Here is a 26,698-nt window from a genome sequence, read left to right as displayed (position 1 = left end):
GAAAACCCAAATGAAACAAAACATTAATTAATCTCTCTTTAATGTATCTTTTCCCCTTTCTCTCCCCATAAGAGGAGATGGTGGGGACTGGCAAGGGGGAGGGATAATCCCAGCAGAACAGCCTAACTATAAAAATATGAGTGCAGTTGCTAAAAGCCCAATCTATTTTCAAATGATGTGCTCTAATGGAATGTTGCTGTACATCTTTTGATGAGACAGGAGTCTATTTAAAAAGACAGGCGCTTTCGAATGTGCTTTTAAACCCCGTCTGTCAATTAGAACAACATCAAGGGTTCAGTGGCTGGGAAAAAAGATGACAGTAATGAAAAGCTGGGAGGGCAGCAGAAGAAAAGAAAGATAAATACCAAAAAAAGGTGGGGGGAAAAAAAGACAGGCGGAAAAGAAAGAAGGCTGTATTTTTTATTTTTTTTTTGTATTTTTTTTTAAAGGATGAAAAAGGAAGTGAAAGGGCAGAATAAAAATTTATAAAGAATAGCAGAGAATAAAGATTAATGAAACAAGATTGCACTCTTTTACCCCCAAAATTATATATTCATTCATTGCCAAGAAGGATGCTGAGTGCAGAGAAAGCAGAAAATGCAATGCCTCTTAAAATCTGATTACCTGCATTACTCAGCATCTCTGAGTAAGGGAGAAGAAAGTGTTGTTCAGCCTTTCCATGGATGGATCCCACACTGGGACCTCTTCCTGCAGCTCTGCTACAAACCTGAGCAAACACAGGAAGATAATTTAATCTTTGGGAGGCACTAAGGTGAGGATCACTGTTGGAAAAGTCCGTGAGGAAATTTATAACTGGTATTAAGTGCAGGATGCAGAGAGCAGTAAATAAGTCACTAGGCCACAAAGCAAACATGGCAGGGAAAAAAACCTTTGGGCTGGTTTCTCCCCATGGAAATGGTATTTCACCTGCACACTAGAGGTGTCATAAAAGGTGAAGGTGTTCACCTCCACTTAGAGCTCTGTGCAAAGAAAGTAAATATCATAGGTGGTTTTGGTTTGGTCTCCCAAGCCCAATGCCCCAGATGCAAGACTCAGAGGTCTAAATGCTCCCATAAAAGTCAGAGTTTCTGTGCTCCAGTGCACCAGGGTCTCCTGGTGCTCACCTGTGGTACCATATCCACACCACTCCGTGGTGCCTGAAGCTTGCTGTCCTGCAGGAGGGGCAGAGGTTTTGGCAGAACAAGTTGTGTCTCACACCTTTTGCCCTGGAAAGAAAGCATGCACTGGCCAAGAAGCAGTCCTGAGCTCTCACTCATATTGCTGGGATTTAGGGACTCCTGTTTTGCTCGTTTCTACGACTACAGATTGTTTATGGCCTCTGCTGCAGCGAGCCTTGAAAAGCCATAACATTTAACATATCCAGCTCCTCAAGAAACTAAATAAATCCTCTTCATCAGTTCCCTCTGCTGCTTGTGGAGCTGTTTGTGAGAGGCAGTGCATTATTTCTCCAGGTTTAATTGCAGGCCCTGGCTCAGGTTACAGCAGAGCATGTTCCCAGAGCAGGAAGCCATGGGCAGGGTTAATTCTACAGCTGGATGCCTTGCAGGAGCCCACAAGCATCCTGGGCTGGGCTGGCACTCACTGTGCTGAGCTCTCCACAGAGGTACAACCAAGGGCTGGAGATAAGTTAAACCAGCGTGGTGAGGAATCCTCTCTCCAGATTAGACCCAAGTGGATTTACACACCTTAATGAGAAAAACTGGAGGTTTTCAGCGTATTTTCTCACAATATGTTTGAAGAAAGGGATGTGCAATCTCTCTCTCATGTGGCAGTGTAATTAGGCAGTGTAATTTACAGGGAGGGAGGCAAAAAAAGCAGCAAGCTAACTCAAAATACTTCATATTTTTTGCATCATCTGCTGATGTATGGTAACTTGTTGCCTATGCTGGTAATTTCTTTATATATCTCTATCCTATTTCTGGACAAAACACTGCTTGTTCAGCCAAGAAAACACTACAAGTATCAGCCATGCAAAGTCATTAATTGTGGATAAATACTGGAGCTGAAGTTTCCCAAGTTAGACAAGAGAATCAAGAGCCCCAAGGGCTGCTTTATGTAGCTCCCTCAGGCATTGCTCCATATATATAACAAAAATACTACAGGGAAACAATTAATGGCATAGCTGGCTGCTGCAAAACCTTCATGGCCACAAAAATATGAACCTCTTATCAGTCCTTGGCACCCACAGGCATTCAAATGCAGTGAAGGCATCCTTGTCAGATCTTATTTTCCAGGGTGGATGTACTGGTTTAGGGTAAATAGGTAGAGCTCCCTTGCACAGAGGCTGGTCAGTATTCACTGTGTCTGAAGCAGCCAGGTCAGTGTCCCCATCCAGGACCTGTGGGAGGAGAGGTAGTGCTGGGAGTGCTGCAGGTTTGGTGTGGGCTTAGGATCACATCAAAGCTTCCATTTGTGCTCAGCTCAGGCAGCAGCACCACAGGAACCATGTCTGGAGGCACAGTTATTAGGGTTTGAGGGACTGGGGTGGGTCAGGGGTCCCTCTCTGTCAGTTCTGCTTTCCTCCCCACAGAAACACCCAAATTTCACAAGCTGAGATAACACCTTCCCCTGTTTGGAGAATAAATGCACTGCAGAGTGTGAGGAGCTTGGAGTCTGTGCAAAACAGGTCTGTGCAAGAACCTCCACCCAGTGGGTTTAAGCAGCCACCACTCAGATCTTCAGTCATCATTACCCAGGGAAACCAGCTGTTCTTCTGCTATTTATGATCTCCCCCCTTAAATCTACCCTCCCTATGACTCAACCCACAGGCTTTAAAGTGTGCAGTGTATTGACATTTATATAGTACATTTCATGCACTTCCTCTCAAAGGCTTTTACAAAGCCATGAATTACATACCTGTCACCCACTGAATTCATTCATCCAAAAAAGCAGCAGTCATTACACACTCAGCAATAAGCCTCATAACACTGCCAGCCATTGGGTTTGTATATGTGTGCACCAAAGAGATAAAGTTACTTTAATGCCATCTCTTCTCTTAATGCAATGGGAGCAAGGGAGGGGAAGGATGAGGAGAGGGGGAGTAAATGATGGGTGGGAGGGCCTGGGTCTCTCTCCATACCTAGATATAGAGATGTAGCATACATTAACAGCCTAAGAGGCTGCAGCTGCAGGAAGGTAATTGTGTGAGTGGCAAGGTGCCTCCATCCTGGTCTATAGCAGATATTAAAACAATTGAATGCTTTGCATTTGTTTTGCTCCTTTCATTCTGGGATCCCAAAGTGCTTTTTAGACAGTAATTAATTCTCACTAAGGAAAAAAAAAAAAAAAACAAATGACACCACCACAACTTTGGAGCAGTTCTCTTCTTGGAGATGGAGGCACTGACAGGTTTGCAAATTTTCTGCAGGCTGCAGAAAGAATTAATGGCAGAAATAAGCCCTGCCATCTTGGTTCCCAGCTCACTGGTCCATCTCATACACTCACCTCCTTTTCATCTGCTCCTATCAGCCCTGCTTCTTTTTAATCAGTATTCCAGTGGGATGGCTTTCACTGCTGAGAAAAGGCTGCCTTAACTTTGGTCTCAATGAACCAAACATATGCACAGCATCTAATTAATATCTCTGAACTTGATTGCAGGCAGGAAAAAACCCTTCTCCAGATTCCAGTGATTTTAGGATGCATTATCCACCAGCCCTGTGAAGCCCATCTGTGTTGAGGGACTGGAAGAGATCAGTTCAAAGACAAAAAGACCAAACTCAATCTGTTGCACCCTGCACAAGTCCTGGATTTCCCCTGAATGGAGTAAATCCTGTGGTGTGCTGTTCTTGAGCCAGTTTTTACCCAAACATTTACCCTAATTCCTCCTCCCCATACTGTGCTGCAATGACATTTTTAGTTGCAGGATTCAGCAGATTCAGATTTTTATAATCCAAAGCCTACCCCAAACCTCAGTGGAAAAGATGATGAGCAGATGAAGAAGAATTGGGAGGGGACACAGTATAAATCACCTTTTAAGAGATTTGTTAGTTGATGGACTGAAATTGAGCTGTTGTAAACTGACAGTTCTGGTCTCATTTGAACACTCCAATTTCAGAAGAATTCAAAAGCAGGGCTGAATGAGAGAAGTCACTTATCTGGGGAAAGGTGTTAAATGGGGTTTTTTCTTCATTTTGCTAGTCCTAATCTGGCTTTTGTAAGAGGAAGTCCCTCTTCAACTCCCAGGACACCAAGTGCACAAAAGTTGTTGCACTGGAAGAAGAAAGAGCAGAAAACAAGGTGTGAGAAAAGAAATGCTCCCTTGCTGAAGGCTGCTACCATCCTCATCTTTCCTGTTCCAAGAGAAGCCAAGAAGAAAATTATTTCTTTTTCCCTTGGTGTTACCTTCAGGTGGTATTTCAAATTCATTTCCAATAGAAGAATTTCATTTTAGAAGGAAGGTAAGAGATTCATCTTCACTAAAATATCAGTCTGGAAAAATTCTGAGAAACCACTATCAAAATATGATCAGCTCATGATTTCCAGTCCATGAACCATTTTCTGGTCTGTTCTGTCAATGATTGGAAAGAATGAGCCCATGTCAACACCAGATATTCATAAAAACTGTCTTTGCCCAAATCCTTCTCAATTCTCTTACCAATTACTGCAGTCACCAATGAGGAAAGTCACCCAGATTATCAAATGACCATGAAAATTTCTACTCAGGAATGAAGGAACCAAAACAGCAATTCTGGTTTGTGTTTTCTAAGTGTGTCCTTGCTCAGGACACAACTTGCCAGGCAGTGACAGCATCCAGGTGACACCACAGCTCCTGATGGGTGATTAGACAGACAGATGGCCAGACAAACAGAGAATGCACAGTCCTGATTTGCACCCCATCCAGGGTACCATTGCCTGCAGTGAGGTGTCATCACTCATTTCAGAGGGGTTTCTGCTCCCTATGCCAGGTGCATGAAGCAAGTGCAGTTCATTTGAGGCCTTGTATTGGTACACTGACACAGATTTTGTGGAGCTGCACTGATGGCAGAGCCTTTACAGAGAAATCCCCTGCCTCCCTTGGGGGTGACTCAAGCCCAGAGTTTATAAACCCATTTGTAAACAGTGTGTGGTTTAGCCATGACAGACTTTTTCTTAATTCAAGTCATTAATTTAATAGCATATATATAACTTAATAACATTTATTTAATAACAGTGATGTAACTTAAACACACCTCCCTGTGCTCTTTCCCTCCCGACTCTGGCCACAGCACTGAAGGGTGCCACACCAACATGCAGAGTGTGCTTACAAGGCTGAGAAATTCATCTGGGAATCAAACATGTCAATCACCAAATGGCCTCTGTTCAAAACCTGAAGGCCTGCAGGGAGCAGGCAGGATCCAAATCACTGACCCTCATGTAACATTCATAATACCTGCCTGTCAAAAGAGCTTCCCTCTGCCTGCATGGGCTAAAATACACAAATGTGGAATTCTCTTCGCCTCTGTTTTCACCAAATCACAGTTCTCATTGGGGTTTAAATATGTTCTCTCAATTGGAGATATGTTCAAAAATCCCTCTACAAATGGCACAATAGAATATAAAACAACAAAAAGGGCATTGCTTTAAGTCTAGCTAGATTGCAGTTATTATGAAAAAAGATATTTTATATTTCTTTAGTAAATTCCACAGTAAAGCATTTAGCAGCCTACTGCAATATGTTGGATCATATGCTTAAGACCCACTAATTTAAATGAAAAATAGAGATAGGCATTTACATCTCCTACATATTCCATCTCTCCCTTCCTAGCACACATCCTTGCAGGCTCTTGCATGAGGAAATCCCTTTGGCTACGTGCTGGTTTCTGTGTTGTACTGCTGAGCTGATTGTTTGGAAAACCAATACATCAACTGGCAGTCAAGAGGAATGAGATCTCAAATTAGAAATGAAGGGAAAAAGTGGAGAAAACACCCCATTTTTACTCACAGGGTGTGGAGAGAAGACCTATCAACCATACCTAGAAGAGGAACCACTATTTCTTGGAGAGTCAAGATGCTCAGGCCAGTAAATTTTGCATCCTATTAGAGGTAAGTGCTGGAGAGAAAGAGTCCCCATCCTCTGCCAGGCTCCTCATCTCAGCCATGACCAGAATTCCAGCTGTTACCTCCATGGATGGTGCCACTGGGGCATTCCTCAAAGCCTGTCTCATATTTCAATGTGAAATATTTCATATTTCAAGGCTAATCCCACCTGTGAGCACACTCTATTGAGTGGCACAAAGGAGGAAGCTGCTGCATGTGTTGCAGATGGGGGCAGAGTGGGCTGAAAACTGTAGGGAATTTAAACCCAGTTCCAGTTCACAGTGATGTCAAACCACAGGAAATGAAAGCAGAAAGTGGAGATTTATGAAAAAAAAATGGCAGGAGTCATTACTATGTGTGCAGTATTGATTGAAGAAGATCGTGTTGCCCCCAAATCGAAATGGCTTTTACGTGTTTGGGCCCATCCTGACAAAAACACTTTCTTGTCTGTTGACGAGGCCATGTTGCCATGGAGATGCAGGGCTGGATGCTTGGCAAAAGCACGTTTCGATAAGGCAGGTCTAATGGATATATTTTCACAACATTCACAGTTCCTTTCTGCTCATTTTCTCCTGAGCAGACTTGTCCACTTCTTCCATTTTGCCACTTGATGAAAAAATATCTTTTTAATCTTTTAATTTAGCTTAGATTTCCCTCCCTCCAGCACCAGAGCTTGCCAATTAAACTACTTATCTGAGATGCTCCACACCAAGGCCAAGTGCTTGCTTTTCATTATCAGGTTGGGTGGCTTGTTTTCACCCTCCCTGCTCCATGTCTGAACCTCTTTGCTGCTTGCTGTATGTTATAGATGTTGTGATACAAGATGTGAGCTTGGATTTTCATGCTAGTGGAAGAGGCCAAAGTTCAGCTTTTCTTTAAGACAGCCCTTCTGAAGTCCTTAGGACAACAAAACAATGTTGTGGTGGCTGGTGCATGTCTTGGAGCCCACACTGATGCTGCCTGGGCCAAAAGCAGGGATAATAATACAGCATCACCTAGAAGAGAGGCAGAGTTTAGTTAAATGTTTTTACTTCTGTGTGTCTGTTTATCTTTATACTATAAGCAAATGCAAGTCTCTTTTAAACTAATTTGAATAAAAGAGCAATATCTGTGCTTATGCAGGCACACAAATACAAGTATTCCTACACACAGATAAGTAACTTCACATCCAGCTGCATTCAAACATCTTTTCCAGGTTCTTCTTTTTTGGGTATCTTCTAGAATCTGAGTTTCTTTAGAAGGAATAACCAGTGGGCATACTGACCAGAAGAAATGCTCACAGAAACAGCCTATTTAAATGGAAAAAAACAGTCTGAAATTATACTTTCAGTCAGTGAATTGAAAAAATATATATTCATGCCACAAAATGCATTTATGCCATGTGGCCTCTGTGACCAATTAAAATTAGTCAATTCCTTTTGGTTTGGGGATACTGTTAATGAACTTCTCCTAGAGAAAAGAGCAGACCAAGAAGTATTTGCATCAGCAAACAATTTCAAACAACCAATTAGCTGGAGAAATCAACACTGCAAGCATAGAAAATTCACAAATAGAAAAAGAGGCAAAATTCATCCATAAATTATTCATCATGAATTATTTGTCCAGTTTCCTTTAGATCTGGCCTAAGTTATTACTAATTAGTTATGGACACCTCTACCTACTAGGGCAGACTTGGCTGAGAAGTGGAAAAAGCCATTTTCTGCAGCAGTGATTTGAAGGCAGCTCCCAGAAGCTGGAAACTCAAAGCTGGCGTCACCAAGTGACTCTTACAAGCTCTCTTGTTCCAGCTGACAATAACAGAGGCCAATTTTCAATGGTGACAGTCATCAAAGAGAGTATTCATGTCCTTCCCCTCAAGTCAGGGCCAGGCACGCTGTTGGGTCAATATTTTGGAGGCGTCATTGTTCAGCACATTCAGAAAGTGCCCCAAGGACTGCAGGCACCAGGGCTGTCACTCAGACATTTTACAAAGACTGGGATGCTTCTTTGTCCTTTTGTACATGCCAGCATTCTTGGAAAAAGAAAAGAAGAAATGAGATTTAGTATCACAGGATTCCTTGTTTCTTTGGCTTTGCCTCTGTCTGGGCTGGATATCACATAATAGGGCTTTGGCCCAGGACGTGGGCTGTGAGATGTGAGGCAAATGGGGCAAGGGAATAATCATCCAATAAGCAAATTCATTTCATCTCCTCATGCTTCAATTCTGCCATCCACAAGACGCTGCTAATGACACTTCCCCTGCTCTGAGATCTTTGGATGCAAAAACCCAGCATTAACTCTTTAAAAAGGCTAATCCTCTCTGCCTGCTTTAAGCACAGAAGCATGCAAGGCTCAGTGTTAGATGTGCCTCTGCAGGGCAGAGCAGCTGTAATTGGGAGCTCAGAAAGGTACAGGGGAGAAAGGGCAAAGACAGCCAGGAGCAGGGAATGCTTCAGGAGGAGGAGACACCAAGGAGGATCTTGTGGATCCTGAGGGAGGGATGGGAGGAGGTCTGTGGGTCCATGAGAGGTGGGAAGGCAGTGGAGCAGGAGCAATTCTTCACATGTTGTATAAAGAGTGATTTGTTAACACATTTAAAACACGTAAAACACAGTCCTTTCCACACCACTCCTAGTGACTCTGGGATTGTACCCAAGAGCTTGTTATCACCACAGATGGAAATGTTTTTAACAGCATCCCTGACCAATCTACTGACTCTGAGGAGAATCAACAGACTTCCCCACCACCTTTAAGATAACTGTCAAATTTTACAGGGTTTTGAGGACCTGTGCACCGTTCTGTCCTAAGCATCAGAAAATTGCAGCCACATGTCTGTAAATGCCCAGAGTGGGAAGATATCACTGAAACAGAGAAGGGATCCTATTAACAGGACATCTGCATCTGCAGACAGCCACATGCAGGCAGTAGATGAGCACAAGGCTTGCTCTGGTTACCTTGTTCATCTGATTACAGGGTGGGAGATCAGAGAGGAGGAGGTCTGAGCACACTACACCTTCCTTGTAGATTTTCTCTGTGGAGTTTCCACATGGTCACGCTTCATTGATAAAATGAGTCCCAGGAAGGTTTATTCATTTTACTGCTTATTGTTTTCTCTAACAGGTGCAATCACTATAATTAGGTCTGTACAACAGCATTTTCTTGTTACTCAAATTCCTTCTGTCTCTCAGATGCTCCTGGCTATAGCACTACAGTAGCTGCTGCTTAGAGAATGAGTAAAAATGAGTTGTTTTCTTTGCCTCCTTTTTCTTCATTCATCCACATTAAGCCGAAAAGAACACACCCTCCATTTCATACAGATAATTTCTTCCTTGTCTTTCTTGGGCTCAATCAAAGGTGTTACCAAATACCCCACTTCTGATACCAACATCTTCCTTGAAAAAACACAGCAAAGACCCACACCAGGGACAGATGCAAGCACCAGAGCAGAGTGGAGTTAGGGTAAAAGTGGAAGGAAAAAAACAAGGCTGTCCTGGCGAACTGCCCCTTGCCTCCAGATTTGGATGAAGGGAGACCAGGCAGCTCAACATCTGACCACTCATGGCTCCTGCAGGAATAATGTTATGCAAACACTAATACCCAACAGTGGAACATGTCCACTACATCTTTTCCTGCTTTAGAGGCTGTGTTTATTTCCATCCAGGTTAATATGCACAAATACATAACCCATCAGGCATGTGGTGTAATGCTCAGGAATGTGTGGATGCATCCAGCTACCTTTTGAAGCCACATCAAACCCATGCCTTCCCTCCCAGAAGACATGGAGCTTGCCTAGAAAACAAGGGAAAACACATCTCTGTTGGCACTGTACAGAAATGGGATGTTTTCCCTGTCGTTTTCTTGCCTCATTATCCAATGTGCCAAAAATGTAAATTCAGATAGTGCCTTGGAGTGGGGTCTTTCTGGAAATGATGGGGTTGCCTGTTGGCAGAGGCCTCAAGGCCCAATGGGTTTGAGGCTACAAGAAGCAACATGGCACTGGGAAAATGAGTGGATAACAACTGGGGGATGCGTGCTGCTTTCAGTCAATCAAGCCCAAACTCAGTCATGGAGTAATCAAGCTCAATTCAACTGACTTCTGTGTTATTATTGTTATTATTTATCACTTGAATTACTGGAGCACCTTGAGGAGGCAACTGAAATGAGAGCAGAGAGAGCTGCTGCTGTACAAAGATATAATGAGTGTGGCAGTCAGGGTGAGCACATAGGCTGCAGAGAAGAGGCTGGCAACAAGATGAAGAGAAATGGGGTTGCAATTAGGCATTTGCAGTGTTTGTCTGCTGGCCCTCAGGGGAAGATCCTGCACCCTGATTTCAGACAGCCTGCTCAGCATCTGGCAAACTCAAGGCTTTTTCCATAGCTGGTGGCAACAGAGGCTGAGTGCAAAGCTCCAGTCTGACACAGGTCCTGTGCAGAGCTGCATGGAGCAGCAGGTTCAGGCTCTCAGGCTGCACCAGCCCATCAGAGCCTCCATCTTTCCCATTCTTCCTCAGATAGGAGCTTTCTCACCTCACTAAAGTCGTTGGCCCTGCTTGTTTCATCCAGCCCTTCTGCCAGCACCCAGTGCTCTCAGCAGAAACGCTGACACATCCATTGGCATGTCAGCTGGGATCTGTCCAAATGAGACAGGACTCAAGTCCCTTCCCTCTGCCTCGCTGCTGAGCTCACACCAACTGTCATCTGTAAGTAATATGCTAGACATGTTTCTTTTTCAGTTTAAAAAAAAAAAAAAAAGTAATTTATTTTCTAATTACAAAAGAATATAGGATAGGGGGGAAAAATGAAAGAAAAGAAATTATGACTACCAGATGGCAAATCACCATTTAGCAGGAGCAGGCAAAGAGAGGACTCAGTCAATCACAGGGTAAGTGATAAGACACCAGAGGGAACTACCGAAAAGAAAGGCAGCTCATTACACAAAGCACTAAATTATTCTTAGTGGGACTTCTCCTCCTTTTCCCCTTTCTATTTTTTATTCTAAGACATAAAGCAAGTAATTCCACTGAGGCCCTCTTTTAAATGATTAACATTTCCATTTTAACTTTTGTTTTTGATTGTGTCCCTGCCATTAATCTTCCTGTCTTTTTCTGTGCCCTGCTGTTCACCTCATCTTCTAACTTCCTAATTCCCTTGGCCCATCCCTTGCACCCACAAACACATCCATAACCTTTGCTGCTGGTGGGAGCATGTCCCAAGACAGCATCACACAAGACCCCAGCAGCATCCTGGCCCATCAGCAGTCACCATCCCTCTAAAAGACATCTAGTCCAGATTGCCACATTTGCATGTCCTGGGGCAATTTAGAAATCCCTGGTGGAGATAATCCTGAGGTATACCTGGCCAGGAATCTCTGCTTGACTGGTGATATCTTAAGCTGATGATATTTGAGGCTGGCTGAGATCTCTTTCTGGTTCAATTCCTTTCCTCTGAGCAGCTAATTCATCAGTGGGATGAAAAGTTTTGGGCAGCACAATGTTTTCAGGCAACATCACAGCAACATCTGTCTTTGCTGTTTGAGGAGGCAGGATACAAACCACAGCACCCTCTCCCCAGGGAAGGCACTGGGGAAAGGTGGCAGGTCAAAACAGACTGTTGTCCATTTTTGCACATTTCTGGGTAAATAGGAAAATGGAGGGAGTGTTCATTATTCACTGATGGCTCTCACTGTGCCATGGATCCCAGAAGAGCTGCGGGTTGCTGGGCTGCATTCCTGTCCTGCCTTTGATCCTGGTCTGTGCTGGGACATTCCCAAAATCTCCTCCCCCAGTTTCCCTCTATTGCCAGAAAGGTAAATATAATTTCCTTCCTTTGCAAACCCCCTGTAAAGCACTGCTAATGTGCAGGGAGGGCTCAGGTTTTTACAGCTGGCAAAGCCTGCTCCCCCTGGCAGGAGCCAGACATGGGTGTTGCTATCCCATAAATTCCCTCTCACTACAGTCTCCTGGCATTGCTGGCATTTAGAGCTTGTTCGTGTGTTTTAGGAGCATTAGGCAAAATACTGATAGACAGGCATTTCATTATCCATGTTCTTCTGTGTTCCAGAACACAGTGCTACTTGCTAATGAACTGGCTGAGGCAGAGGTGTTGGTGGCACTGATGGAAGGGAAAGGAGTGAAACTTCACCTGCCTGTCCCCTTTCACAGCCCCCATGGCTGAGCTGCTGGGAATGGAGGCAGGAGCCAGGGGCTCACAGGCTGGGGGATTTCACCCTCCTTGGCTCTAAAAGCAGCGTGGCTGGACCTGCACCAGAGAGAACCTGGGGAAAGGGGGTGAGGAAACCCCCCAGCCTGGCACAGGAGGATCCCATGGCACTCCAGGCAGCCTCCATCCTAGAGATGAGCTGTTAAACCATGCAGTTTAGTTTTTTCTAGAAACCACAGAGGCAAAAAGGAGAGGTTTCAGTGGATCCATAAAGTACTTTTTAGCAAAATGGGAGAACTTCATCTCTGAGCAGCACAGGGGCATCTGTTAACTGTGCCAGCTTTGGAATATGAGCACTCACTTGTCAATGAAAACCAAATCTTGCACTTGAAGCAAAAACAAATTAAAATTAATTAATCAGTGGAAAACACTTCATTTGAACTGGGAAGAGGAGATGCAACTAGCAGGTCTAGGTGGACAAACAAGATAATCAAATCAATACTCACACTTTTCTCACTGGCTGGCAGCCACAGGCTACTAAATGAGAGCAGAGCTGTGGATCTGCCTTGTTTTATCAGCCATCACTGGTTCTGCAATTAACTGCATTCAGACCTGCTGGGGGAGTTATTACCCTGTCCTTGGGTGGATTTGGTCTGCACATGGGGTGCAGCTTTTTCCTGCTGCTGGTGTCTCCTGAATCTCATCTTGTTTCTGCACACACCTCCTCCCTCCCTGCAAGCCAGCGCTGCCTGTGAGCTGTGATCTGTGAGCTGTGGGAGGGTGGTGGATGCTGGAGGAGCAAACCCAGTCCATGGCTGTACCAGCTAATCAGTGCCATTGTCACCAGGAATAGCTGCAAACGAGTAGGGCCAGGTGTAGGGCTCTGTTAATAAAGCTCTAATTGAGAGGAGATTATTGGGCCCTGACACAGGGGCAGGGCTAGGAGAGATTTTCTTCTCTCTTTGTTTTTAGCTGTTTATGAAATGCTGTTTAGATTTTGCAGGTGGCAGTGGTCTTGTTCCCGTGCCAGAATTGTGGGGACAGCCCCCAGTGCAGTTGTGGCTGCTGTGGGTGCATCCAGAATGAATTACCCATGGAAAATGGTTAATATATCTAGGAAGAGAGCAGTGTCCCCATTCCTGCCCACCTGAGCCCAAGGGCACATTTTGTCCTGAGGGTGAAAACAATGCAGTTAAAGACCCCCTGTGAAATTTGGGCTCTAACATTTAAAAAGCAGGAATCAGAAGCTGAGGGTTTCTCTGTCTCTTACTAGAGATGGCCCAAGAGCCATCTCAGCTAAAGAGGAGGACTTTTATTTTCTCTAATTGCATTTTTAATTATTATTTAATGTTTTCTTTTTGCTAGAAGAAGCTGTCTCAGTCCTAGAACTGGTTAGATACTGAGAAGAAAGGCTCATAAATATGCATTTAAAACTGCTCTAAATTAATTCCAGAGCAATTGGTTGTGGTTTTAGCTTCCCACAGACATTCAAGGGAAGACGTTTTGCTAGGTGAGGCAGCAACCCAAAAAGACAAAATTTCACAGAAGTATTGAGATTATTTGCCAAGCCACCCCCTACCCCCTCAAGTTTCTCACTTTGAAATCACAGGCAGTTTCAGTGGTGATCAGAGCAGAGCATGAGGAGTTAGTGCCATCCTGCTGGGGCCAAGGAACATGTGGCAACACCTTCAGGTCAAACAAGCAGCTTGGAAATTCACTGGAATATAGTATATTTAATAAAAGGGGGGAAAAGACAACTCACTAACAAAACAAGAATGGTTCTCCCTAGACCCACACTTTATTGCTAATGAATGCTTAGATTGTCTCTCCTGTACACTCAATGCCTTTTTTATCGTCCCTGTTCTTAATTTTGCATTAGTTACACTTGAAGCTTTTTGTTGAGGCAACAGAAACGTGTATCTCACCTGCAGCACTTCCATATTCCTGAGATGAAGGTGGATCTGGTTAAGAGGCTGGAAAAAATCATTACTCTGAGATTCAGGGTCTGTTTGCTATTCCAAAAGCCTGTGAAAGAAGAGGAGTTGGGTCCCAATGATCAGGATTGTGTGTGTGTGTTTGCATTCACACCTTAATGTGCATCTCAGTGATTCTGTTCCTCCCTCACCCCCCTTCCTCCACCCAAAGTCTAATTAAAACAAGAATGCACCAGGCTGCCTTTTCCTCTGTTTCATCTCCTGATATTTTTTTGTTAAATCCACCAAGGAAATCTCCTGAAGTCTTTGAAGTCTTGGGGTGTGTGAATAAAGATGTCACAACGGTAGACACAGGGCTTCTTAATGAGGACACAAGGTTTGATGTTGGAACACTTCAGTGCCCAAAGGAAAGAGATGCTCTCCAACAGGCCCTCCCTTTCTCTCCTTCCCTCTTTTTATTTTTTTTTTTATTCTTGCTGCAAGGGCCTAACACTTTTTTCACTTTTATATTTTTTTTGTTCTGTCCCCAGCTTTCAAGGAGGAAAGGAATAAATGAGAGGAGATGTAGGGAAAATGCAGTTTTACAAATCCTATTGTTGTTGATGCCACTGTTTCTTTGTGCCATTTAATCTCAGTATCATCTGAGGTATCAGCCCCATCCAGATTCCTACTGCCTCCTTTCAGTCTGGCCCGAGGTACCAGACCCTCCCTGTCTCTCCCCCAGCCAAACTTCTGACTCAGGGAAAGAAAGTTCAGCTTTATCAAGAGGAAAAATCAATTTAATATAACTGAGGGGAACATCTGGTCCCTAGAGTGAAAAATTCATTACCACAAGCCTGGACAGTGACAACAGCTCCAAGTACTCCCTGAGACCTCAATGTGCTTGAGGTAATCTATGTCTGCTTTGAATTCACCTGCTGGATCCTTATCCCTGCTGCTTTCCCCTGTTGCATCTGAGTCAGCTTGCAAAATCATGGGCAAATAGAAACCAAGGAAACTTATCCCATGAATCTCCCCTACATCTAACCAGAACAACAGGATGCCATTGAGGCAGGGCTGAACATTTTTTGAGCATGCCAGTTTTATGGTGGAGAAAGCTCCCATATTTCATGAGGAAAAGACACTTCCTACAGATGGGAAATGCCTTGGAGCTGGGTGTTCCCTTCCCTTGGCTGTGTGCCTTCCTCTGAGGGAGCTGCTGACCCCTCAGGCAGGGTCTGCACCCACAGTGTCCTGTCACTTCTAGGCAAAGTGCCACTCTCAAATATGGGATCCCTCCCTTGGACACTGTCCTTAGAACCAGCCACAGCATCCTGGCTGCTTTGCTGCCCAGTTATCTCCCAACACAGTGAGTTTCATGGTGGGCTCCCCCATGTCCTTCCCTCCTGTGGACCATTTGAGAATCTCTTTACTCCTCTCACCATTACTCTGCAGGATCCTGCACCTCATCCTCCCACTCTCTGATCCCCTTCCACAATACTCAGCAGGCTCCAGTGCAGAGGTTGAGCACAAACAATGCAATCCTCCCAGACAGAAGGGACCTTCAGTGGTTGTTTTGGTGCTGTTTAAGTGTGTACAGGCTCCTGCTTTCATGCCCTGGATCAGTGAACCCCTGAAGGAAAACACCAAAGCCTTGAAGCCTCAGAAGTTCATATCTTCATCAGAGGTGGTGGGGAGAACTTTCTGGTTTTTAGCAGAGAAAATAAAGTTTGGGGCAATGCTGAAAATCCAACCTGCTGGCTGCAGAAGCCAGTTTAGCTCCTGAGGATACTGCCTGTGTACTTTTTCATTAAACTCAAGCATAGTTGGAGTTCCTGCTGCAAAACCTCTGAATTTCAAGCTCAGCATGAGTCAGCCCCAAAGTGCTGAAATATTTAAGGTTTTTTTTCCACTCAGGAGCTAGATTTATTGACACCAAATGAGCTGCATCATTTTTCAGCTAAGAAAACCCTGAAATTTGGGGTTGATAGTGATGATGATGATGATTGCTTGAAATTAAACCCTTTGCATTGACTGACCACGTCTGCTCAGTTCCATCCTTCTCAAATAAGACACAATCTTCCTTCCCCATCAGGATTCCTCCTCAAAGCCTATTGTCTTCCAGCCCCCTCGGGTGATGCTAATACATTTTAATAGGGACGTGGGAGCACACTCACCTCCTCAGTTTGTACTTTGATTTAATTGTCTAGACCTGTGGGCTTTCCTTCCCTCTGCTGAGAGATGTCTGGAGGAGGGAGGTGAGCTGTGAGATCCCAGCCTGGCTGCAAAGGGACCTGGCACAGCAGCTGGGCTGGAGTCCCAGGCTGCAAAACACCTGTGGGTGCAGGCTGGGTGGTATAGCAAGGGGAATGTGAGTGCTTCTGCTTTGCAATTCTGCTCAGGGGAAGAGGTGGGTAGCCAGCCCTTTCTTTCCCCCTCTAAGAAAGTCACAGCCCTCTTCTTTTTTATCTTCTATCAATAAAACAAAGTACATAGATCAGGTGATTCACTTGAATGGTTTATGTTGCACAAAGAGGGGGAGGTTTGTGCTGGAAAATAAAAGGACATGATCTGAGCTCTGGCCCTTATGTTTACTGCTCCATCCTGCTTTAGCAATCAAAGGTGCCCACAGCTCCCCTGCCAAAGGATGTGACCTCCAGGGCTCCAGAGATTTGGGTAGGGTGTTTCTGTCTGCACTGTGATGCTCTCCATTCCCCAGACAGTGATTTATCATCAGACTCCACACTGACAGAATAAGTTAACACAGAGGCAGTGAGTGCTTATCCCAGGCAGAGGGGCAGGGAGACAGCTGGGCTGGTAGCCTGTTACAGAGAGCTCTGACAGAGGCTGCCTGTCAAAATGAAGCCCATGAAGCCCCTCTCTGTCTGTCGAGCTCAACGCTTGTAATAATCTGGTCTTAGACCAGAGCTCTGACTTTGCTGTGCTGGAGACTCTGAAAATTCTGCAGAATATCAAGTTATTTTCTTGAGGGCTGGCAAATTTTAAGTGAGTGTTAACAATTTTGATGTGTGGTAAGAGCACAGGTTGCCATGCAGTTTTATTTATTTACCATCCCCTTTGCAGGCTATGAGAACAACAAAAGCCTGGTCTGTAAACCCAGAAAAATCCCAGGGGAGTGCAGGGCCAAATCCCAGTTCACCAGCACTGGCCAAACCTCATCTCTGGCTCTGATCATCCTTCACATCAGAGATGTGAAGCCACACAAATCCTGAGCACTGTGATGATGATTGCACTGCTGTCAGACAGAGGATTAAGTCCTGTTCAGGTTTAAGGTCACCTCCTTTCCCAGTCTGGGTGAAGCCATCTGGTTTTTGTGCCACTGACCTTTGTCAGTCACCATTAATTCACAGAGGCTGGCAAAAGTGCTCCAAACTTGCTGTCTGCAGAGCCATGAGTCACTGCTGGGAGCTAGAAGGGTAATGGAAAAGCTGTTCAGTTTTGTTGTGATTTCCAGATCCTAATTAATAAATCCCTGCTCAGGTCCAATCAGATTGTTGCCTACAAAATTCCCTGCCTTTGATCCTGTTTGCCTGAGTTTCTAATCTCCATAGCACCACAAGCCAGCACTACCACAGCCCCAGTTATCAACTGTGGGGTTTGATTTTATAATTGACCCTCTCTGCTCTGGTGTGCCAGCCTTCTTCCTTGACTTTTCCCATGTCCTTCTAAACACTTTGGAATTTTTTCCCAAAGGCACACAGTTTGCAGGCAACTCCTGGCCTACCTTATCTTAAACCCAGGTAGTCCAGTATCTTCATTCCACCTCATCCAAATAATAATTTTTGGTGATAAGACATGCCTGGTGTTCACAACCTGACTTACAGCCAGACCTTAAGTCTGCAGGAGCACATCTGCTCATGAAATGCACCAACAGCTCATGAAAATGATTGATTGGTGCTAATTGGAGACTACAGTGGGCTGAGTGACTGGACACCAAGTGCCCAGCAAAGTTGTTCTGTCTGTCTGTTCCTCAGAACAGGGGAGAGAAAATATAATGGAAGGCTCATGGGCTGGGATAAGCACAGGAAGAGATCACTGTCCAGCTGCCATCATGGGCACAACAGACCCAACTTGAGGAAACTAATTTACCTTATTACAAATCAAATCAGAGTAGGACAATGAGAAACAAACCCAAATTTTAAAACACCCTTCACCTACCCCTCCCTGATACCTGGGCTTAATCTATCTCCTCCCCAGCAGTGCAGGGGGACAGAGAATGGGACCTGCAGGAAAGAATTCAGGACAGAGTGCAGGTAGAGGGAGCATCCCACTGCACATGCTATGGCTTATCCTGCATGTTGAGCCAGGACTGGGCAGGGAGAGAGTAGTGCTTTACACACCACTTAGCCTTTCTCTTGCCTGGAGCCCCGGGTCACCACAGTGGCACAAATGCCATTAAACTGCTCCAATCTGATTTGCTGAACTTCAGTGCTCCTTTGGTATTCACAAAAGAAAAAAAGAAAAAAAAAAAAAAAAAAAAAAAAAAAGAAAGAAAAAAAAGCAGAGTTTCTTCTATTCATTCTGGAAAGCATTTTCTTCTCTGCTTTGTTGGTCGTGTGATTGTTTGGTTTGTGCTGTTATTTGAAAAGGTCTGTCAGGCAGCCACAGAGGAGAAAGATTTCGTGTGCCCAGCCGTGTGCCATGCAGAAATTACAGCAAATAGTTGCAGTAAGCAGCCTGCCAGCTCTCCACAGCGAGGGAGTCAGCCACCTGAGCTCTTTCTCCATCTTCAGGAGTGCCACCCCTAGAGATGGGGGACACTCCTCAAACACAAGGCACTGTCAGTGGAATTCAGAATCCCATTGGCATGGTCATTTCTCAGCAGCCTCATACTGTGCTTTCCCCCTCCCTGAAGGGTTGTGCTGGTGAGAGGTGGGAAAGGCATTTCTCTTGGCTGGGTCTGGGGGCTGTGTGGCTGCACCCCATTGTTTGGGTGAGGGGAAAAACTGGCAGAGGTAAACATGGGCTGGCAGAAATCAGAGTCCTCTGGGCAGTGACCAGTGGCCTCTGTTATTGGAACAGACATAAATGGAAGGGGCCATGCTTGCATAATTTATAATTAATCAACAAAATTGACATGGAAATAAATAAGGGGAAAGGGTCTAAAGGAGATGGGGGAAGCCAAGTTATTCAGGGCTGACCATGCTTCTGCCTCTCTTCTCCTTTGTCCCTGTGTAACTAGACAGCTCTAAGCAGGATAGTGTTGGGTCAAAGGTTATGATATCACACATTCTTTTTTCTATCTTGTCATATCTTTGGCTCTGTAAGGATAGCTGTGGACTAGTATTTGGGGGTTGACCTGCAAATTTCTTCCAAATCTGAAAAATTGTGGCAAAGGGCCGAGCTCTCATATCAAAGAATCTCACTGTGCCTTGTGCACATATTAGGAGTTGGAATATGAAGGTGATTAAAGCATCTAAAGGTGCTTTCCTGTCTCCCATGTTTCTGTGTGCAGTTCTGATGCAAGGATTGCACGTGTAACCTTTGCCATGTGGCACCAGACAGAGCAGGCGACTCAAACTCTGTGTGAACAGGCACACTCAGACCTGCTGTGCTTCCTGAGAGAGCAGGGATGCACCTACAGAGACCTCTTTGGTCTGCCCAGGATCCATGAAAACAGGTGGAAATGTTAAACAGGCTTTGAAGAGTGTGGAGCAAACCCCAAAAGTGGCCCTTGTATGCACAGGTTCAATTTTAGCCTCTCTGTGGGTGAATGCTCTCAAAACAGGCTTGGGAGCAGGGAGGATGTGTCTTCGGGCACTATTTCAGCAGTCACAGGTTGTCCCAGGTCCTTTGGCATTGTGGCCAGATGAGTGTCAATGTGCCAAACTCTTTTAGCAAGAGCTTCTCATGAATGGTGATGTTGGGATCGAGCGAGCTGGCAAAAATGTCCTGTTCAGCAAAATCCAGCTTCCCTTTTCTCCTTTAGAAATCACTGCCATTTGAGATATGCACAGTGGCACTGCAAGCCAGACCAGCTGTGTCTGGGCAATTAGATCAAAGTTCAGATGAGGTTTGTTCACAGAACTGGGGTAGGAGGTGTGAGTCAAATGTGATTGTAACCACAAATTGAAAAAAACTGCAGCGCTGTAGAATTTGTACCAAAATCCCCTTGGAAGTCCCCTGTGTGTAACACAAGGAGTAATTTTACCCTCTGGTGTGATCTCAAAGCAAGCATCATGCAGACATTGGCAGCTGTGCAAGAATTAAAGCAAGAAACCTTGCAGAGGCAAACCAGCTCACTTTGGTCAGCCCCAGCAAGCAGTGCAGAGAACTTGCTCAGTGTTGAAGGGGACACCACGGCCATCAAACACCTGTTTAGCAATTTTTAGAGCTGCATTACTACTTGTGTCCTGTTTGCCTGGAAATTCACTTCAAAAATACACTGTCTTTCACTTCCAGCACTTGCATTTGCTTCCACACAACAACTTCTACAGTTCCCCATCCCTCAGCTTGGCTCTGTTTTACATATCTCATGCCAGGGGTGACCCAGCTCTTCAGAGTCAATCACAAGTCTTCAGCTTTTTACTCTTACAGTTTTTTTCAAGAGCAGAGTACTTTCAATATCCTTGGGGTTTTTATAAAACCTTACTAAGTTCAGAAGTGATGGGCTGACACCCACAAAGTTCAAAACAGCAATACTTTGTGGAGGATGTTCCACTTGTGGGAGACACTGATTCCCCTGATGTGCAGAATAAGGGTTTGACTGCCTTCCCTATAGCAAATATGCACATTGCCTGCTCCTGCTCCTGATTACATCTCTGCCAATCTGCTTAAAATACCACTGTCTGCATTAAGAGTGCAGGGTGTGGGCCAGATGCTGTGCATGGCACCTGATAGCTCCTGCTTCCCACACAGAGATAACCCCTGATTCAAACCCTGCTCTCCCTCTTCCTCCTCTTCTCTTTTGGCAGCCTGTGTGGATGAAACTGGGATGTTTTATGCTAAGCATTTTCGTGCTTTCTGCTAACCTTTCTGCAACTTCTGGAAGTCTGATTCAAGCTTTGTGCAGTGCACCATTATTCCCCTAAAATTCAGAAGTGAGCTGATCATGTCAGTGTGCATGTAGCTTGGCCTTTTCTCTGTATCAGACTGAAATAAGCAACATTCCACATTCCTGCTTCTCTGGTGAGCAGAGTTTCTGATGTCTGGCCTAGGGTTAATCATAGGGTTAACCAAGTCATGAAAATATTCTGGGAAAATGCAGAGGATTTCTCGCTTGGTTGGACTGAGCAATCTTTTTTAAATTCAGTGTCACGGGGCAGCCAGACAGATCCCTCTTTCACTGTCAGTCTCTTCTGCTGTGGGTCAGCAACATGATGTACTTCTCCTTCCCTGCTACTGCAGGGCAGAGCAGAAAGCTGTAATTTGCTCTGGTCCTTTCAGAAGTCAGCTCAGTTTTCCCTTTGCTGCAACACCAAGTGGGGGGAAGTCAACCAGCAAGATCCAGAGCACTGCTGTGGCTCATCAGCCAGATATATATGTGTGTGCCTTCTCAGAGGGGCAAAAGAGAATTTCTTTCTGCAGCACCCCTGTGTCAGTGCTGACCAAAGTCTGCCTCTCTGCAGCCAGAGCTGTCCTGGCAGTTCCTGGCCCAGTAAGGATCAAATGATCCCTGCATGGGCTCCTGTGTCCCAGAGGGGGTCTCTGAGGCTTGAGATGGGCCATGCAAGTGCCATTGATGCCTCCAGTCTCAGATGTTTATCTCTTTTCCTGAGTGAGAGTCCCTCTGGGAAGATTGATTACCCTGTAAAAGATAGTTTTAGACTGTGTTTAACAGGGCTATCCGGTTCTGTCTCTGGAGCTCACTTACAGCTGCCCAGTTTTCCCCTTGCTAGGCTGTTCTGGTGTCTCCTGCCCCAGTCTGGTTCCTGTTCCTCCTCATCCCTTCCAACAGTCAGCTCCCATCCTCAGCAAGGAGCACTGCTCATTCATGCTTAGATGGGCAACATCTAAGTCTTTCTATAAGTTTTAGGAATGCCTTTTGAAGCTGTTATTTTTTCCCCAAGCCAGCTCATGTCACATTCAGGAGGGCAGCATTGCCTGCTGCCTTTCACAGCCATATTTTGCCTAAAGTCTGTGTGCAGCCAGGGAGCCTTGAAGGGAGCACAGTGCTTGGATAAATTAGCTGGTGCCTGCATGTCCCTGGCAGCCTCTGGCCTCTGTGACATGGCTCTGCCCTCCTGCATGTCCCTGGCAGCCTCTGGCCTCTGTGACATGGCTCTGCCCTCCTGCAGCCCCTGGTTGAGCAGCCCCCCTGGCTGTCCTGGCTCCAGGCTCACAGTGTGCCAGGGGAGGGGAGTTCAGGAGTATCCTGAGGTGTGGGTGTTGGTGTGGGCAAGAGCACTGAACTCCAGATGCCATAGCCAAGAAGTTCATAGGAGGGATCACAGGAGCTGCTTCCCCACCTCCAATGGGGGAAGAGGAAAAGAATCCTGTAACTTGCAACTGTATTTAGGCTAATATCTATCAGCCCACTTGGAGAATGGGTGAGCCCAGGGCTTAAAGCCAAGGGAATGTGAAAGGGTAGAAAAAGTGGGAAGAGTTCTAAGAACACTCCAAATCATGAATTTGTGTATACTTATCTCCTAATGACCCAGGGGTCTAGTGTGCTTTGATGAGATCCTGGCACATGGCACAGCTAACCCAGCCACCTTGAAGCTCTTCTGCTCACTGGGGCAGTCTAGAGACATTACAGAAAGCTGCTCCTTTCCAAAATGCCTTCTTTTTAAATGGCCCTATAATATGGTAGGAGTTGATCCTTTATATCGCTTCTTTTAAATTGCCTTCTGCTCATCAGCTGTTCTTTAGGAGATGAACAGACATCTTCACGTCCTGTCCTGATCTGCTGGTGGCTCTGAGATGCTGCCAAACAGCTGCTGCCTTGCACAGCAGAGAGGGATCTTTTCTCAGGGAATGGGGGTGATATCTGTAGACTTAAGGTTTCAATGTGCTTCCTAAACTTCTAGGATAAAAGCCACTGGAGAAATGTAAAATATTAGTGGTATTTTAAGAAAGTGTGTGGGTGTGTAGACACAATTAATTTTCCTTTTTATAGGCCTACATGCAATATCTCCATCTCTGAGGAAGAAACCTGGATCTATGGAGTGCTGGCATCCCAGAGGAGGGCACTGCTCCATTCATGTTAACAGAAAATGCCACAGAAATTAACAGTGCAAGAACACTGTTGTGGTCAGGCTCTGTCAGCCCAATAAATTACTGTATGTGTGAGAGGAGGCAGGTTCAGAATCCCTCCATCCTTCCTGTGCTGAAGCAGCTCTTGTTACATGCACAGGGTAGCAGTCGTAGGGGATTCTTGTCGTGTTAGTCCCCCAAGATCAGAGAGAAGCTGATGTGACTTGGAAATCAGAGTGTAGGATTAAACAGTAGAGGGGATGTGTGCTCACACACACAGGCAGAGTGCCTGCTCTCATGCTATGCATTGTTATTGACACACTGCACCTTAATGGCTATAATGTCAATGGCCACTTTGGGACTTTACTCGCAGATTATTAATGCATTAGACCACAGTTTTTATGGGTTATTGTGTCAAGAGAGGAGAGGAGTGGATGCCTAAAGCACACTGGCAGAACAAGGATGTTTTTAAGCAAGGCATGGTGAGTGCTGCACCTTAGAAATCGTGTTTACTGCCCTCTCATACCTTCTTCCAGCAAGTGGGATCTCACTGCACCTCAGAGGACAGCATGGAAAAAATGAGACTGCCAGAGAGGAAAAGGCACAGTCCAGGGAAAGGAAGAGATCTTGGTGCCTGCAGCCAGGAAATTGTACATTGCTGCCTGAGGCTGTGGGGAGATGATTTCCTGGCACTAGCCACCAATACCCTGAAACATGAAGATTAATAGGCTCTTTATTTTATTGTTAGGAACTGCAGGTGCTGCTTTTATTTATATAAATGTGTGCTGCTGTCCTCAGTGTGGGCTCAGCCCAGGATGGATCCTCCCATGGGACTTTGGAGAGGGAAAGTTTCTCACGCTGCCTCTCTGCCTGAGAGCAAATGTCACACCACAGGCTGGGACACAGGTGGGAGGGTGACAGCAGAGCCTTTGAAGGTGATGGAAACTGCAGGTGCCCAGTGCTGATCAAGGGACAGGTCCTGACGTTTTCAAGGGCTTTTTTGAACACATCACAATCTGCAGAGGAAAGTGATGCAGATGTAACAAGGCTTTGGCTGATCTTTTCTAGGTAAATAGGATACATGTGTTTGCCAAAGCCCTGTTTGACAGGACATCAGGGTTAAATCTGCAGAGAAGTGAGAAGGGCAGTATAACACATTCAGACACCCTGGCTACTGTGTTGAGGGAGCAGGGGAAGAAGGGGGATCCTGAGAGCAGAGTGGCAGGGGCAAGGAGAACATGCATGACATTGTGGGGTTGGAAATGTCCTACCTGTCATTTAAACAATACAGTCACTTCCAGGTGAGGAAACTTAGAGGATTGTGAGAAGGGCTCTTAACAAAAGCTCTGAGTTTATTTCTGGCTGAAATTGCTATCTTTCTTGTAATCACTGCTACTCCATTCTGTGGAGAATTGGAGAGCTTATCCTCACAGCCAAACTAGTTATTGGGAAATAGAAACAATAATCAGCCAGTTATAGAAACAAAACCCACATCACAGACCCTTCTTCTAGGCATTAGCTCTAATAGATGGGCTGCAAAGGCACAGAGCAAGAAAAGAGGGGTGTGGAAAGTCTGAACCCATGGCAATGCTGATTCTCCAGAATCCTAGAGGGCAAGACATGGCACTGACCCGGGAGGGAAATTCCTTATTTGCAAATAGCTGTCACTGCATTTAAGGCCAACTTTCACTTTCTCAACCTCTAATTCTCTCCATTTCATGCTGAAGGAGGCCAAGAAATCCCCCAATTTTCCTGACAATGCTGAGTTCACTTTGACTTTCCTTCATGTCATATCTGGGCCATGGAAAGGCCCCTGCTTTTATTGTATGACGACACAGAAATTACTGAGTAATTACAGGATTATGCAGCACCCTGTAAATTAAATGTTACTTCTTTACCTTTTATAGAACAAAAAATAACCATGTAATTACCTAGTGAATTAAACTGTTAAGGTCCCATGGTAATTATACACAGAGTCAAAAGCTCTGAGTTCTTCTGGTAGTTACAAGTAAAGAATTATCTTTCATTTTTAAACATATGTTGCAGTTGGATCCCAAAGCCTGCACATTTCCATTTTAATAACACTATGGCCTGCCCAAATGAGAAGAGGCATATGTCTCCCATCTGAGTGTGCAAATAGAGTGAACATGTATATATAAAATAGATTGGACATATGCAAAACTGACCCAGGTTCATACCAGAAAAATGGAATACCAACAGAGGTAAAACATGATTAGTTGGATGATAGCATTTAAAATTATGTTCAGTTTCCAAGCACTGGAATTTGTTTTCATAGGAAGCAAGTCAGTTTGATCCTATTTTCCACATGCTTGTGACTGTATTTTGAAAACAGACAATCAAGCTGTCCATCAGGAACCTTTGTCTCCTGAAGGAAGGCTCAGGACGTGCTCTCTAGGTGGGTTTTGCCATGGGTCAGCAAGGAGGGGGTGGCTGGGCTGGCACCAGGGTCCAAGAGGCCAAACCCATTGGTGGTGTGAGCTTGGTGGGGGCTGCCAGGTGAGGAGGATTGGCTGTTTTCTGCCAGCAGCAATAGGACAGAGCTCTCAGGGACACTGGCCCAGCATCCAGAGCCTCCAGAGACAGCCAAGGAGAGACTTTGAACACAGAGCTGCCAAAGGAGGGGCTGCAGATGAACGAGGGTTTGCTGCCTTGTGGCAGAGCTCTTCCCTCTCAAAGCGCCTCCAGGAATATGTTTTCCTGCTTGAAAAGTGCCACCAGAGGCCTGGGTCTCTGCAGAGGCTGCTGAATGTGGAATGAGCTGTATCACAGCCACAGACCATCCAGCCTCCCCAAGTGGACAGAGTGCACAAGCATAAAAAAGGGCCTTTGGACACTGATTGCAGGTGCTAAAACTCATTGTCAGATTTTTAACTATGAGGATATGTAGCATGTAGGAATTGCCACTGTTGTCTGTATATCCTCTGCTCTGGTCTGAGCTGCCTAAAAATACTTTTCTGTTATTACAAGATTTGTTTGTTTGGGTTTTTTTTAAACTATTTAGCTTAATTTTTTCTTGTTTGATTTTTAAACAGAAAAAAAGCAGACCAAAGTGTTGTTTCAGGTTGTCTTCTACTTTCCTCAGTTTTTATTTCCATTTTTAAAGAACATATTTCAAAATATCTCAATAAACTTTGATCATTAAATAATAACCAATTTTTATGTCCTTTCAGTTTTTCAATTAAACAGGTTCATAGGTCACAAAACCAGATACTTTTATAAGTTTAGATCCCTAAATCTGAAAAATTTGACATTACAATAAGCCTCACACTGTCTGAAGGTTGCAGTGCATTTACCTCAAACCCTTCAAATAGGCATTATGTGCTTTTACTAGCTGATTTTTTAATTTGTTTTGAAATATGTAGCCCATTATATAAGCATCCACTTCGATAATCCTGGGACAAAATGCAGAACCAGGATAGGAAGGTGAGTTTTTA

This window comes from Erithacus rubecula (assembly GCF_903797595.1).
Source record: "Erithacus rubecula genome assembly, chromosome: 13".
Taxonomy (NCBI): Eukaryota; Metazoa; Chordata; class Aves; order Passeriformes; family Muscicapidae; genus Erithacus; species Erithacus rubecula.
Note: the sequence above shows the minus strand (reverse complement) of the source record.